Here is a 13,029-nt window from a genome sequence, read left to right on the forward strand (position 1 = left end):
CCATCACCCCCAGGCTGGTGTGTTCCCCTGGGAATACACACAGGGCAGTGTTCCAGCAGCCCATTGCTCCCAGCAGTGCCCAGGATTGGCTGGGGGTTGTGCTCACAGATCAGTCTCAGGTGGAAGATTCCTCCAGAGTCAGGAAAACCAAAGGGGAACCTGCCCTGGGGATGGAGCAAAAAAAAAAAAAAACCCTAGAGAGCAGCCTTGGATGCTGAGTGATGGGAAGATCATAAAATATTCCTGGGCAGTTTGATGCCAAGTTGTGAGTCAAAGGAGAAACCCAAGAATTTGGGGTCGCAGGAGTGGGAGGGCATAAAATCACTGAAGGATTGATACTGGGAATAACCCAGGAGTGGTGGTGGAGGGAAGGAGGTGAGCACAACCTGAGCACTGCACTTCAAACCCACAGATGATTTGGCTCCTGGCTGCTGCTGGGTCTGTTTTTCCCACAGACTTGGCAGGCACAGGACACTTCCCAAATGTTGGGGTTGATGAAAGTTGTGGCTGGCCAGCTGCCAGGTCTCGAGGCTATCAACTGGCTCCCAAACTGTGGATGCTAATTAGCACTTCCCTTCTGTAAAAATTTCTGTTGCAAAGTCTGGGGAATCTGTGTTTGCACAGCCCAGACCGAGCTCACCATGGAGGTCTTGTACATCAGGGCAAGATACATTATAAAAAACATTTTTCTCCTTCACAGAATTCTGATTTCCCAGAATTGCTCTTAGGGCAAGCAAACCTCATGTTAAGTCCAAAAAACAAGCTCTGTGCTCTCTCAAGGCAGCCCAAGCATTTGCTAAGTCCTTGTTATAACATTGCTTTTCCTTGCTCCTTATCCTGGGCTCAGCTCCGTGAGAATTGCTTTGACATCTCCCTGGGAAGCAAGGAGGATGTTTATTGCAGTACCTGAGGCCAGGCATTGAAACCAAAATGAATGGGCCAAGCAGAAAACCTCCATAGTTCATATTTCTGAGCAAGGATACAGTGACAAATTGCCAGACGGTGACGTTTGACCTGCACAAGTCATAAAAAGCTAAAATTGGTTGGGGTTTTTTTTTAAAGCACAGCCCTTCAACATCTTCTGCACGTGGTTCAAGCAACCTTGAAGAAAAACTCAACAGCAACCACAACACAGTTCAGTATTAAGTGATTTGACAGAATAATTAAATAATAATTGTCTTAAGTAGACTCTTTAAAGACAAATTGTGTTTTTTCCCCTCACCTTCATTTCTTGTCATCACAATGAGTGCTTTTCCTTTCAGTTCTCTGCAGAGGCTTTGAACTGCTTGTAAAGTGTGCTGGAATTGCTGGAGGAGATCAGTTTATTTGGGGAGCAATTAATTAAATACAACTGTTTCCCTCTGTATAGATTAAAGGAGTGCTAGGAGCGATACCATCTCAAAAAGAGCAGATGTGCTATAAAACCACTGATTATTCTCATCAGCTGAGAGGGACAGAAAAGTAGTGATGGGCTGGAACTGCTGATGAGAAAAATTAAGTTAGTTCTTGGGAATGAGTTTCACTGCCAGGGAAATGAATGCTGCAGGACAAAAGTCACACATCCCGATGGACAGAGACCATCCAGGGGCCTGCAGAAGGGTCCCTGCTGCACCAGGAGTTTGACAGCTTGGGTGGCAAGAGCCAAGGGTGGTGGCAGAGCCTCCTGAGACACACTGAGCATCCTCTGTGCCCAGGGGAGCTCTGCAGGGAGCCTGGGGACCAGGGACTGCAGATGGAGCAGGGAGAGCTGTGCTCTCCTGTCACACCAGCTTGGGGCTGAGGGACAACCTCCACGCCTCCTGTGGTGGTGCTTCTGCAGGCTGCCTACCTTCTAGAGGGGTAATGCCCCTCTAGGATTCAGGTTTTGTCCCAGATTTTGCTTTTTCCAGCTCTGGAAAGCCATCACTACCCCAGCATTAAGGAAACCTTGTGAATCACCACTGCTGAAAATCACCACTTTGGGAAAAAGCTGTGGATGAGGGCTCTAAGCTGAGGTTGTGCTGGAATGGGCATGGATTTGGGAAGAGGAGAAACATTCCCTGTTCTGTTCATGAAACCAAACCCAGCTGAAACCCCAGTCCAGCCCCTGAAGAACAGAGCAGAGAACAAACTCACACCACCTGTAAAATGCCCTAGGGGCCATGGGGGCTCAAACAGGGAGTGCTGTGGGGTTTGCCTTGGCTTTGTCCCTGCCCTGGGAATGGGGAGGGGGATTCTTCTCCTGTGCCAGCACTGGGGGTGAAGCTCTCTGCTCCAAACCAGCATCCCCTGGCTCCATGGTGGGTGACAGGGCTCTGTATGGGGGTGAGCCAGGTACAGATGGGGTGACCCCACTCTGTTGGGGGGTGATCCGTGTATAGAGGGGGTGACCTTCTGCAGGTGGGTGGTTGGGCTATAGAGGGGATGACCTGGTTCTGCAGGTGGGTGGTTGGGCTACAGAGGGGGTGACCCGGTTCTGTAGGGGAGTGGTTGGGCTATAGAGGGGGTGACCCGGTTCTTTAGGGGGGTGGTCCGGGTCCATAGCAGGATGACCTGTGTCTCTTTGGGGCTAACCCAGCTCTGGGGTTAGTCCCTCATCTCCCAGCGGTGCTCTGCCCCTCCTGCATACCCAGAGCATCCCCGCATACCGGGGCTGCACCCCGGGCTGGGATGGGGGAGCATCCCCGCACCCCGGACTGGGAATGGGGAGCATCCCCGCACCCCGGGCTGGGGATGGGGAGCAGCCCCGCACCCCGGACTGGGAATGGGGAGCAGCCCCGCACCCCGGACTGGGATGGGGGAGCATCCCCGCACCCCGGGCTGGGAATGGGGAGCAGCCCCGCACCGCGGGCTGGGAATGGGGAGCAGCCCCGCACCCCGGGCTGGGAATGGGGAGCAACCCCGCACCCCGGGCTGGGATGGGGGAGCATCCCCGCACCCCGGGCTGGGAATGGGGAGCAACCCCGCACCCCGGGCTGGGATGGGGGAGCATCCCCGCACCCCGGGCTGGGATGGGGGAGCATCCCCGCACCCGGGGCTGGGGCGGGGGGCGGCGGGCGCGGCGCTGCCCGTGCGGGGCCGCTGCGGGGCTCGGCGGGCGCCGCTCGGTTCGGCCCCGCTCCCGGCCCGTCATTGGCGGCCCCGCGGCGCTGGGAGCGGGGCGGGGAGGCGGGAGCGGCCCCCGCAGAGCCGCCGGCCCGGCCATGTGCCGACAGGGGTGGCTGCTGCCGGCTGCCTGCTCCGCTGCCGCCCGCCTCCTCAGCCTCCTTTCTGCCGCTTATTTTTAATATATTTTTTTAATCGTTATTTCATTTTTAAGATTTTTTTTTTTTTTAGAAACGTTTATTTTGGTATTGATGCTCTCCGAGCGGGAGACTTCGGGAGACGCGGTCCTCACCTGAGCGAGCCGGCCCCATTCCCCCGTGTGAAGGTAAGCGGAGCGGGAGAAGGCACCGGCGCGGGGGCTCCGCGGATCCCCCCCGGCTCTGCCGGGCCCCTTCTCCCCGTCTCTCCCAGCGCTGGGGTCTCTCGCGGTGTTTTTTCCCTGTTTGCTTCGCTCCCGCCCCCGCCGCCCGCTTCCCGGTGCATCCGAAACTGCCTGGGATCGCTGCTCCGGGGAACCGGCAGCAAACCCCGCATCCCGGGCATGCCTGCAAGGAGGGCAGCAGGCACAGGATAGCCCCGCTGCCGGGGGTGGGCTGGGAAGGGATCTGGAGGGGGAGACGGTGAGGAGGGACATGGAGAACCGCACGGCATCCTCTCCCCCACAGCCTGCCCGCAGGGACCGGGCAGGGACCGGGCAGGTCCCGCCACCTCAGACCTGCGTGGAAAACCCTGGGGTGCTCCAGGCTCGGCTTTCCCTCACCCTACAGCAGCCTCAGCTCCAAAGCCTACGAGGGATGTCGTGAATGCACCTTTCTGGGCTGGAGTGGGAAAGCTGCCCCCATCCCATGGCTCTCCTGGCTGTGCAGGTCGTGTCCTTCTCTGCCCCAGGGACACCTCGGTCCCCTTTGCACGCTCAGGGTGGGACTGGAACCGGCCTCTCTTCATTGGCTGGACATCTCACCTGGAGCCATGTGATTCACTTTGTTTCCATCTCATGTGCTGGCCCCAAAGGACATCAGAATCCCCCTCTCCATCCCAATGAGTTTGTAGGACACCCCAGGGCTGGGTTGGGTAGGAAAGCACCCCATCAGCTCACACTCAGCTCAGCAGTGGTGTCCGAGAGGGATCCAAGGCAGAATGAGAGGAAGGTGATGGCACTGTCACCTGTGGGTTGTTTTTGTCACTCTGCATCCAGCAGCCATCAAGGTCTGTGCTCTCAGAGCCACAGGGATGCTGCTCAGCACATTAAAGGTAGCCTGAGGGCTCAGGGGGGCTGTGGGAGGGAGAGAGAGAGAAATCCCCCAAGGGAAGATGGCTTTTCATTTCCCCATATCGACCGCTTTCAGACAGGATTATTTATATTTGACATAACAGATCACCAAACTTGGGAGGTAGTGGGGGTGTGCTCATACTCATTAAGGTAGACAGTTCGCTGGCAGAATAAATTCAAGGTAAGAGAAGACAGCACTTTGAGGTTCAACAGATTGTCTTCCAGCCTGAAACGAGCAGCGAAATCAGCTTAAAACCTAGAAGGGAAAACTCTGCACTTCAGTCTGTCGTGATGTATGGCTGTTGTTTTTGGGAACCTGGCGGGTTATCCCGATTTTTAGAGTGCAGATGGTGCTCCTGGGTGGCTTCATTTGAGCAAAAGTACCCAGTAGGATGGGATTTTTAGTCATCACGTCTTTGCTGAGGAAGCATCTAAATTATAGTGCTGTGAGGGAAAGCAGTTGACAGGAATTGTGCATGAAGTGAATGCCTCAACTATCCCACACCTGTGCTGAGGCTCCTGCCCCACTGCAATGGCTGGTGAAAAACTGGAGGCTGTTTGCAGTCTCTGTGGTTGATTTTCTTCTTGCCTGAAAGGAGCAGAAAGGTGCATTAGGGGCTGTCAGTTGGTGAAAAGAGATTTTAAACACCTTAAAGACTGTGCAGCTGTAATTAGAAGTGTAACCTCCTTCCCTCTGCATGTCAGGATTTCTGTGCAGAGTGATGACAGGACCTCTTAAGGAATGGTGCTGGTGCTCAGGAGAGATAAAGAACTTCAGCAAAATCCCCTGCAAAGCTACTGATGTTGATTTATCACCCCGCAGTACATCGGTTCTCGTTCAGAAAGGATGTGGGGATTTGAGGGGAAGGAAGGAAACAGCATTTGGTCCTTTCTGGTTTATTGCCAGTGGGCACAGGTTACAAACACAGGCAGCTCTGAAATACCTGTGCCTACCTGGGCACAATGAGTGGCAGAACATCAGCAGTGCTGTGGCTCCTGGTTGTGTCCTCGCTGTGTTCCAGCAGAGTCTGGTAGAGGGTCTGGCTGTCACATCTCCTGTCCCTTTTCCACTGAATCTCTGGCAGTCCCTAAACCCTCGTGGAGGTGACACGAGAGTCAAGCCTGAACCCTTTTCTCTCTGAGTTCAGCAGTGGGTAAGGAACAGACTCACTGCCTGTGGTTTATTGACCCAAGCCTTTCTAAATATTTCCCACTCTGACCCTACAGCCATTCCTCAGCAACCCTTTAGGGTCTTTAAAAGTTTTGCTGGGTGCCAGATTCAAAGAGATAAAGGTGCTGAGTTCCCTCAGGCATTTATGTGCAGCTCAGAGAGCTTCTCTGCATCCTCATAGCCTGGCACAGTCTGTGCCACTGACCTCTGGGATGGCAGGATGTGTCCTCAGCACCCAGCACGCGGGGCAAGGAGGGGTTTTGCAGCTGGCCAAGCTCCAAGGGATTTGCCTGACTCAGACTTTTCCCTCTGGCTGCGCAGTGCTGGTGGAAGCAGCAGGGATGGCTGGTCCCTTGTCACTCGGGCTGTTCCCGTACCTGGCTGTGGTGTTGTCATGGATATGGAGAAGGACATGGCCAGGAAAGAGGTGCTGCATGCTGGCAGGGCTCCTGCAGCCACGGCTGGTGATGCAGCTTGTGACATTGAAGAGGTGCAGGGAAGGATGGAGCAGAGGTGGCAGCTGTTGGGGTTGAACTTGCAGGTCATTCCCTGTCTAAATTCATTTTCTTCCAGGTCACTGTGTGTCATCTCCTTCTCTCCTTGTGATCTCTTTTGGTAGGATTGGTTCCCCCTCGGCCAGAGCAAACAGCCTTTATCCCAGCAGTGCAGATGGGCAGAGGGGAGACAGCTAGGTGGGTGCTGGACTCTGACCCTCTCCAGACCTTGCAGCCACATTCAGCTCACAGCCAGCACCAACCCAGACAGGCTGGGACCTCAGGAACCTGCTGGAGCAGCCCTGGGCAGAGGGCAGCTGGAAAGGTTGGGGAACAAAATTAAAGGTCAGAATCATAATTTGAAATATCCCTGGACCTCTTTCTCCCTGGAAAGGTTAATAACAGCCTTGACCCATTAACAGCAGTTCAGGGCAGCAGCAGGAGGAGCAGGCTCCATGGAGATGTGACTCTCAGAGGCATCACTGAGGGGGACAGGACTGGATTTAGGCCAGAACCACCACAATGATGATTTTACCCCATCCTACGTGTCCAAGAGTACAGATTTCTCTCTGGAGAAATCTCAGCAGGGACAATGCTGGGTACAGCACCTCCCTCAGCGTGAGCTCCCCTTGGCAGGACAAGGAGTGGAGACAGGACACGAGCCAGGGGCTGCCGAGTTCTGTCACCCTCTCACTTCAGACAGAGTTTTCTCCTGCTCATCGAGCAGCTCAGAGCTGGCATTTAACTCCACTCCCAACAATGGCACAAGACCAGCTGAGGCATCACCAGGGCAGCTCACCCTGCTGACCATCTCCAGTGCTTCTCCCCCACCTCCCTCCCTCCTGCAGGACAAAAGCCACCTGCAGCCCCAGGCATGGATGTCGTGAGTGTGCTGGGCTTCTCTGGACAGCAGCACTGATGTTTTCCTGAGCTGGAAGCTGGAAAACACGTGCCATTGTCCACCTGCCCATGAGCTGAAGGAGGAGGGATGCAGCTCCTACACGGGGCTGAGTGGAAGGTGCACACAGCTCTGCTGCTCTGGGAAATAACTCTCTGCTCCACAGCTTTTATCAAGGAGATGGAAACTTGTCATATTCTTTTTGCAACCATATCTGACATTATCCAAGCAATTTGCCTTTGGTGTGTTTCCAGAAATAGTTAGGCCTACGGTAGGCAGGGGTGACATCTGGATGCATTACTGTTGAGTTCAGAAACATTCAGTAAACAAGACAGGATCTATTGTTTAAAGGTTATTTCAAAAAGCTCCCAGCGACTTCTCTGGCTGTGCAGAGGGGAAAGCTTTAATGGCACTGTGGTAATTGCCTTTTCTGAAGGATGCTTTAGAGGGAACTTACCAAAAAAACCCAACAGTAAGGCTCAGCCTGTCCCAGCCAGGTGAGGGACCTGATCCAAGCTGAATATGTGAGGGGGTTTGCTCTTTGCTTCAGTGCTGGTGGGATCAAACCTGGGAGATGAAGGAAGAGCAGGCTGGGGGGCACAGATGGGGGGATACAGGGGAGCTCACCAGCACTCCAACAACAAAAAAAGGTCTCAGATCAGCATAATAGGGCAGCAGGATTCACATCAGCAGGGAGGGCGAGAGAAAGAGCCCTCCCTGAGGCACTGAGGAGAAAATAAATGTCATTAGCCAGGGATAAAGCAGCTGCCTCTGAGCACCTGAGCCGAGGGCGGGGAGAGGGGGCTGGGGGGCCACAGCAGGAGCCACTTGGAGCCCACGCCTCTATTCAGCCTGTCCCAGAGCACTGAATTAATCTCCATAAAAAAAGGAAAAGAGAATTCCTGGCAGGAGCCAGGGGCCAGCTGTCCTCCCCTCCCCTGGCCCAGGTGACAGGGATGCTGCTCATGTGGAGGGAGGGACGAGCTGTGGCTCTGCTGGCACTCACACAGTGAGCCACTGCTGCCTGCTCTGCTCAAGCCCAGGGCAGGCAGAATTCATGCTCACTGCTGATTTCTTGCCCCTCAGAGAGGAAATCATGTTGTGGGCTCACAGATCTTCCTGTTTCACCAGTGTTTTGTTCTGAGGGGCAGTGGGGTGAGTGAGTTCCACTCAGTGGAGCCCTGGGGCTCTGCCTGCAGCAGGACCACGCTGTCCCACTGGCTCCAGCTCTCCTGTGCCTCACCTGGTGCTGCTGTGAGGCTGTGTCAGTGCTGCAGGGTCTCAGTGCTGGGGGAGCCCTTGGGAGCTGCTCAGATCCCACACACCCAGCCCATCCCTCCCTTTTCCCTTCTGTTCACCCAGTGCTGCTCCAGCCCTGCCCTCCTGCTCCACAGCCCCGTCCTCTTCTTCCTCCCTTTCTGAGATGACAATCACAAAATCCTTAGGTGGTGAGATAACCATGGAAAACTGCTCAGAAAACAGGCTTTGGTGTCAAAAAGCAGTTTTTTCCCTTTGGATTGCTACTGAAGTCCAGCTTAGGCTCTGTCAAGGCTGAGCTGGCTGGTCTCTCCTGGGGAGGGGATAAAGGAGATGATCTTGCTCAGCAGGGGACAGAGCCCTGGGCACCACCAGCTTTAGGTCTGGCTCTGAGGCTTTGCTCTAGGTATGAGTTCATCTGAGCTGCAGAAGCTCATAAGCTCATTACATTGGGGGAGCTGCAAGTGCTGAGCAGGCCACACAGCTGGGATTTCCTCCCCTTCCCTCCCATCTCAGCAAACCAGCAGGAAAACTCCTGTGTGGTTGTATTTTTTCCCAGTGCAGAGCTGGACCCTGGACCACGACGGAGCAGGGTGGCCCCTTGTAGCACTTTGTCCCCACCAGAGCTGGCACCAGGCAAAGCCTGCTCCTCTTTTTACTCACAGAGTGTTTGGGATTAAAGGGGAAATCCATCAGTATAAATGCCAGAAAAGTGGCTGCCAGGGCGAGAGAAACCCCCAGACTGCTGAGTGATGGGGCTGCTTTGAAATCCCCTGGGGATCTCCTCATCCCTGTGATGGATTCTTCATCTCCCAACCTCTCCCCAGCCGGGTTCACTTCAGCTGAACGGGATCAAAATCCCTCGAGGTTCAAAGATTCACCGACTGGCACTGATCCCAGCAGAGAGGTGTGGACTTCGATGTAAAAGATGCCACGGAGGCTCCGTCGGGGCTGCAATGTGCTGTGATGCTGCGGGAGCGTGCCGGGAGCGGGGGGGATTTCACAGGGAAGCGTCAGACGAGTTCCCGGAGCGGCTGCAAAAATCACAGCTCAGCTGAAGCATCACTCCCAGGCACGGCTTCCTGCGAGAAAAATCACTTACCTACAGAGAGCCTTGCTCGTTTCTCTTCCAAATATTCCACCTTCGCTTCTCTCTGGGGTGGTTGGGTATTTCTGCCGGGGAGATGCTGTGGTATTTCCGAGGTGACCGGCAGGGACAGTGCGATCCCGGCACAGAGCTCCTGCTTGGAAACCGCGTCTGCTTCTGCTGTAGGCAGAGGGTGCTGCTCGGGCTTTGCTATGCCATTTCCAGCTGCATTCCCTGCTCTCCCTCCCTGCATTTTGGATTTAGATCCATCCTGGATCTTCCTGCCCGCGCTTTGGCAAACCATTAACTCTCTCCTTTACCTGCATTTGAGGTTTGCATCTGCATTCCCTGCACTCCCTGCCTGCTTTTGGGGTTTGCACCTGGATTCCCTGCTCTCCCTGCCTGCTTTTGGGGTTTGCACCTGGATTGCCTGCTCTCCCTGCCTGCATTTGGGGTTTGCATCTGCATTCCCTGCTCTCCCTGCCTGCATTTGGGGTTTCCATTTGCACTCCCTGCTCTCCCTCTCTGAATTTGGGTTTAGATCCATCCTGGATATTCCTGCCCGAGCTTTGGCAAACCATTAACTCTCTCCTTTACCTGCATCTGAGGTTTGCATCTGGATTCCCTGCACTCCCTGCCTGCATTGGTGTCTGCATCTGGGGTTTTCATCTGCATTCCCTGCTCTCCCTGCCTGCATTTGGGGTTTGCATCTGGATTTTCTGCACTGCCTCCCTGAATTTGGGTTTAGATCCATCCTGGATCTTCCTCCCCTAGCTTTGGCAAACCATTAACTCTCTCCTTTACCTGCTGCCTGCCTTCCCGGCGAGGTGCCAGCGTGACAGGGAGGCTCTCCCTGCCGGAGAGTTCCTGCATCCCCCCTGCGGGCAGGGATGCTCCTCCTGCCTCCCGCTCTCCCTCCAGAGCAGCGGCGTGCACCACGCCACTCTTCACTTAACACAACGTGGAGTGACAGGGGAAAACTGAGTTTTCCTCTAAACAGGAGGCATTTTGTGGCAAGCCATTTCCTGGGAGGAATTAGAGCTCGGTTTGGAGGTGTCCCAGCTGTGGGAGGGTGGCTGAGGAGATGCTGGTGGGGATCTCTGCCCATCTTCTCCCCGAGTGCAAGCAGGGATTTGCAGGGCTGTCCTGTGGAAGGGAAGGAGGTGTCTCGGTCTGATTGGTGTTGCCTGCTGGGGAGCTAAGCCCTGGGAAGATTAGCAGTGGGATCTGGGGGAAAATAGCTCTGCTGAGAGAGTGGGAGTGGAGTTGGGAGGGGAAGGATAACGAGCGCTGATTTGCGTTTGTTGTTAGGAAAATTTAGTGGGTTTATTGTTATGTTACACAAAGGAGCAACTGGGGTAATAATTCCAACTTCTGGCTGTCCCATGGGCTCCTTGTGTGGCTTTCTCCTTGTGCAAACAGTGACAGGCACCAGGCTGCCACTGCCTGTGGCTGCAGCTCTGCCAGGAGAGCAGAGCCAGCCCCACTTCCACATCCAAATGCATAAAAATGCTCGAAAGGTGTTTCTCAAAGCCCTCCAGGTGATGTCTCCCATCCAGCTGTCACCAAAGCCATTTTCTGAGTGGCTGTGCCAGAGTTAAGGTCCACCCAGAGCAGGGAATGTGCTCCTGGCTGGAGGCTGGACTTGGTGACCTTTAAAGGTCCCTTCCCACCCAAACCAGTCTGTGATTCCCAGGGCACCTTGGGTCTCCAGCACTGGCATCCCTGAGCTTTCAGGTCTCTCCTCTTTGCAGGGCAGACCTGCTGGGCACCAGGGTGTCCAGAGCAGCTGTGGCTGCCCCTGGATCCCTGGAAAGGCCCAAGGCCAGGCTGGACAGGGCTTGGAGCAACCTGGGATGGTGGAAGGTGTCCCTGCCCATGGCAGGGGGTGGAATGAGAGGGGCTTTAAGGTCCCTCCCAACCCAGACCAGTCTGGGATTCTGTGACCCCCTGTGACCAGCACTGGATGTGACATTCCATGGGCAGGCCCAGCCCCCTGAGATAAAGACAAGCACAATGAATATTAGTCAGTTCCAGATGATTTTTTTTTTCTGATTTTCAACACTTCAGCTTTGCTGTTTTCTCAAGAGTTATTCCTGATTCTCACAGAAGCTCGTGGGAGCAGATTCAGCCCACAGAAAGTGGAGTTTTCTTAGTTGCACCTATTTTCCCTTGTGTTTCTGGCACCACATTTTTGTTTATGTTGTATTTTCAAAGAGAACAATGCAGGTTACAGAAAACACAAAACAGTGGCACCAGTTTCTGAGAAAACAAGCCCTGATCTAACCTGGTTTCTAGGTACCACTATAAATATTACTGAATGTTCAGATTGGCAGGCAAAGGGTTAATCTGTAACACACTGTCTGACTTGATGGGTAGTAAATATAAAGTGTGAAGATTGCTGGGCTGTGGCAGAACTGTTGACTGCAGAGGATTAGAGTTGCTCAGCCCCAGGGATGCATAAAACTGGCATATGCTGCTGCTGCAGGAGTTTTGCTCCAAAAGAGAAGGATCCCAAAAATAAATACAGGTTTTCCAGGACCTGAAATGGGTTTTGTTTGATTTGGGTTAGCATCACCTGGTAACCCAAATGTCAGGCTTGTGTCACTCCATTACAATCCCAATTAAACCAACCAGAAGCAGCACTGAAGCATCCTGGGCTCCCAGCAGAAATTCCTGGGCTCCCAGCAGAAATTCCTGGGCTCCCACATGCTCCACTCTCTGCTCTGTCAAGCCCAGGAGCAGTGGCAGCCAGGTTGGAAGGTGTTTTTTAACCAGGCTCATGGTTTGGGCCAGCAGTGAATACATTCCTGATTCCTAGAGGAGATTTCTGGTCTGTTGAACTTTCCAAAGGGGCATCTCAGGGGCTCTTCTGTGCCAAGGGGCACTGCCAGGCACTGGGCAGGGAAGATGCTCACATTTTCACAGCTCTGGCTTTTATCAGACTCAGACTTCAGCTCTCTGTCTGGTTCACATTGAGGCAGGATGGTCATGGAGGGCTCCACCAGGGAGGTGGTGCCTGCAGAGCTCAGAAAACCAGTGAAGGTTTTGCTGATTTGGTTCTGGGCTCCCAGTCCACCCCAGTCCATCCCAGCTCAGCTCAGAAAACCAGCAGCTTTGCTGATTTGGTTCTGGGCTCCCAGTCCAGCACATGAGCTGTGTTATTTAACAGAGATCACTCCCGCTTCCCACGGAATCCCAACAGCTGTGCTCAGGAAAAGAGAGCTCAGGGTGCAAGGCAGGAAAGCTGCAATCCAGCTGGGATTTGGGGGTGCTGGCTGAGCCTCCCCTGCTCCCCAGGATGGGTGGGACCATTTCTGTGGGCTCATCCCTGGGGGGTTCAGGGCTCTGACCCCTCCCAGGGCTGCTGTGGGCGCCTTCAGACAGGCTCAGGGTGGGATTCAGGGCTCTGCTCTGAGGCTTGGCTGGCTGAGAGAAGACCCCTGGCATTTTCTGCTCCTTTGAGGAGTCAGCCAAGCAGGGAAGGGAGGAGCTGCAGCCTGCTCAGGATGTGCCAGCATCCCCAGGAGCAGGAGGCAGCTCCAGCTCCCAGCCAGGGCTGGCACCAGCCGAGAGCTCACCTGGTGCCTCTGTGTGAGTGTTTGCCATCCCCGTGGCCCAGCAGCCCTGTCTGAGCCATGAAACCTCGTTCTTGAGGCATTTCCTGGGAGAAGGGACAGCAGGAATGCTGCAGTGAGCCATTGGTGTCAGCTCTTGGAGCTCCTGGTGTTCAGCTTTCAAAATCCAGGTGGATGGAGCCATTCTGGA

This window comes from Haemorhous mexicanus, chromosome 21, assembly GCF_027477595.1.
Source record: "Haemorhous mexicanus isolate bHaeMex1 chromosome 21, bHaeMex1.pri, whole genome shotgun sequence".
Classification (NCBI taxonomy): domain Eukaryota; kingdom Metazoa; phylum Chordata; class Aves; order Passeriformes; family Fringillidae; genus Haemorhous; species Haemorhous mexicanus.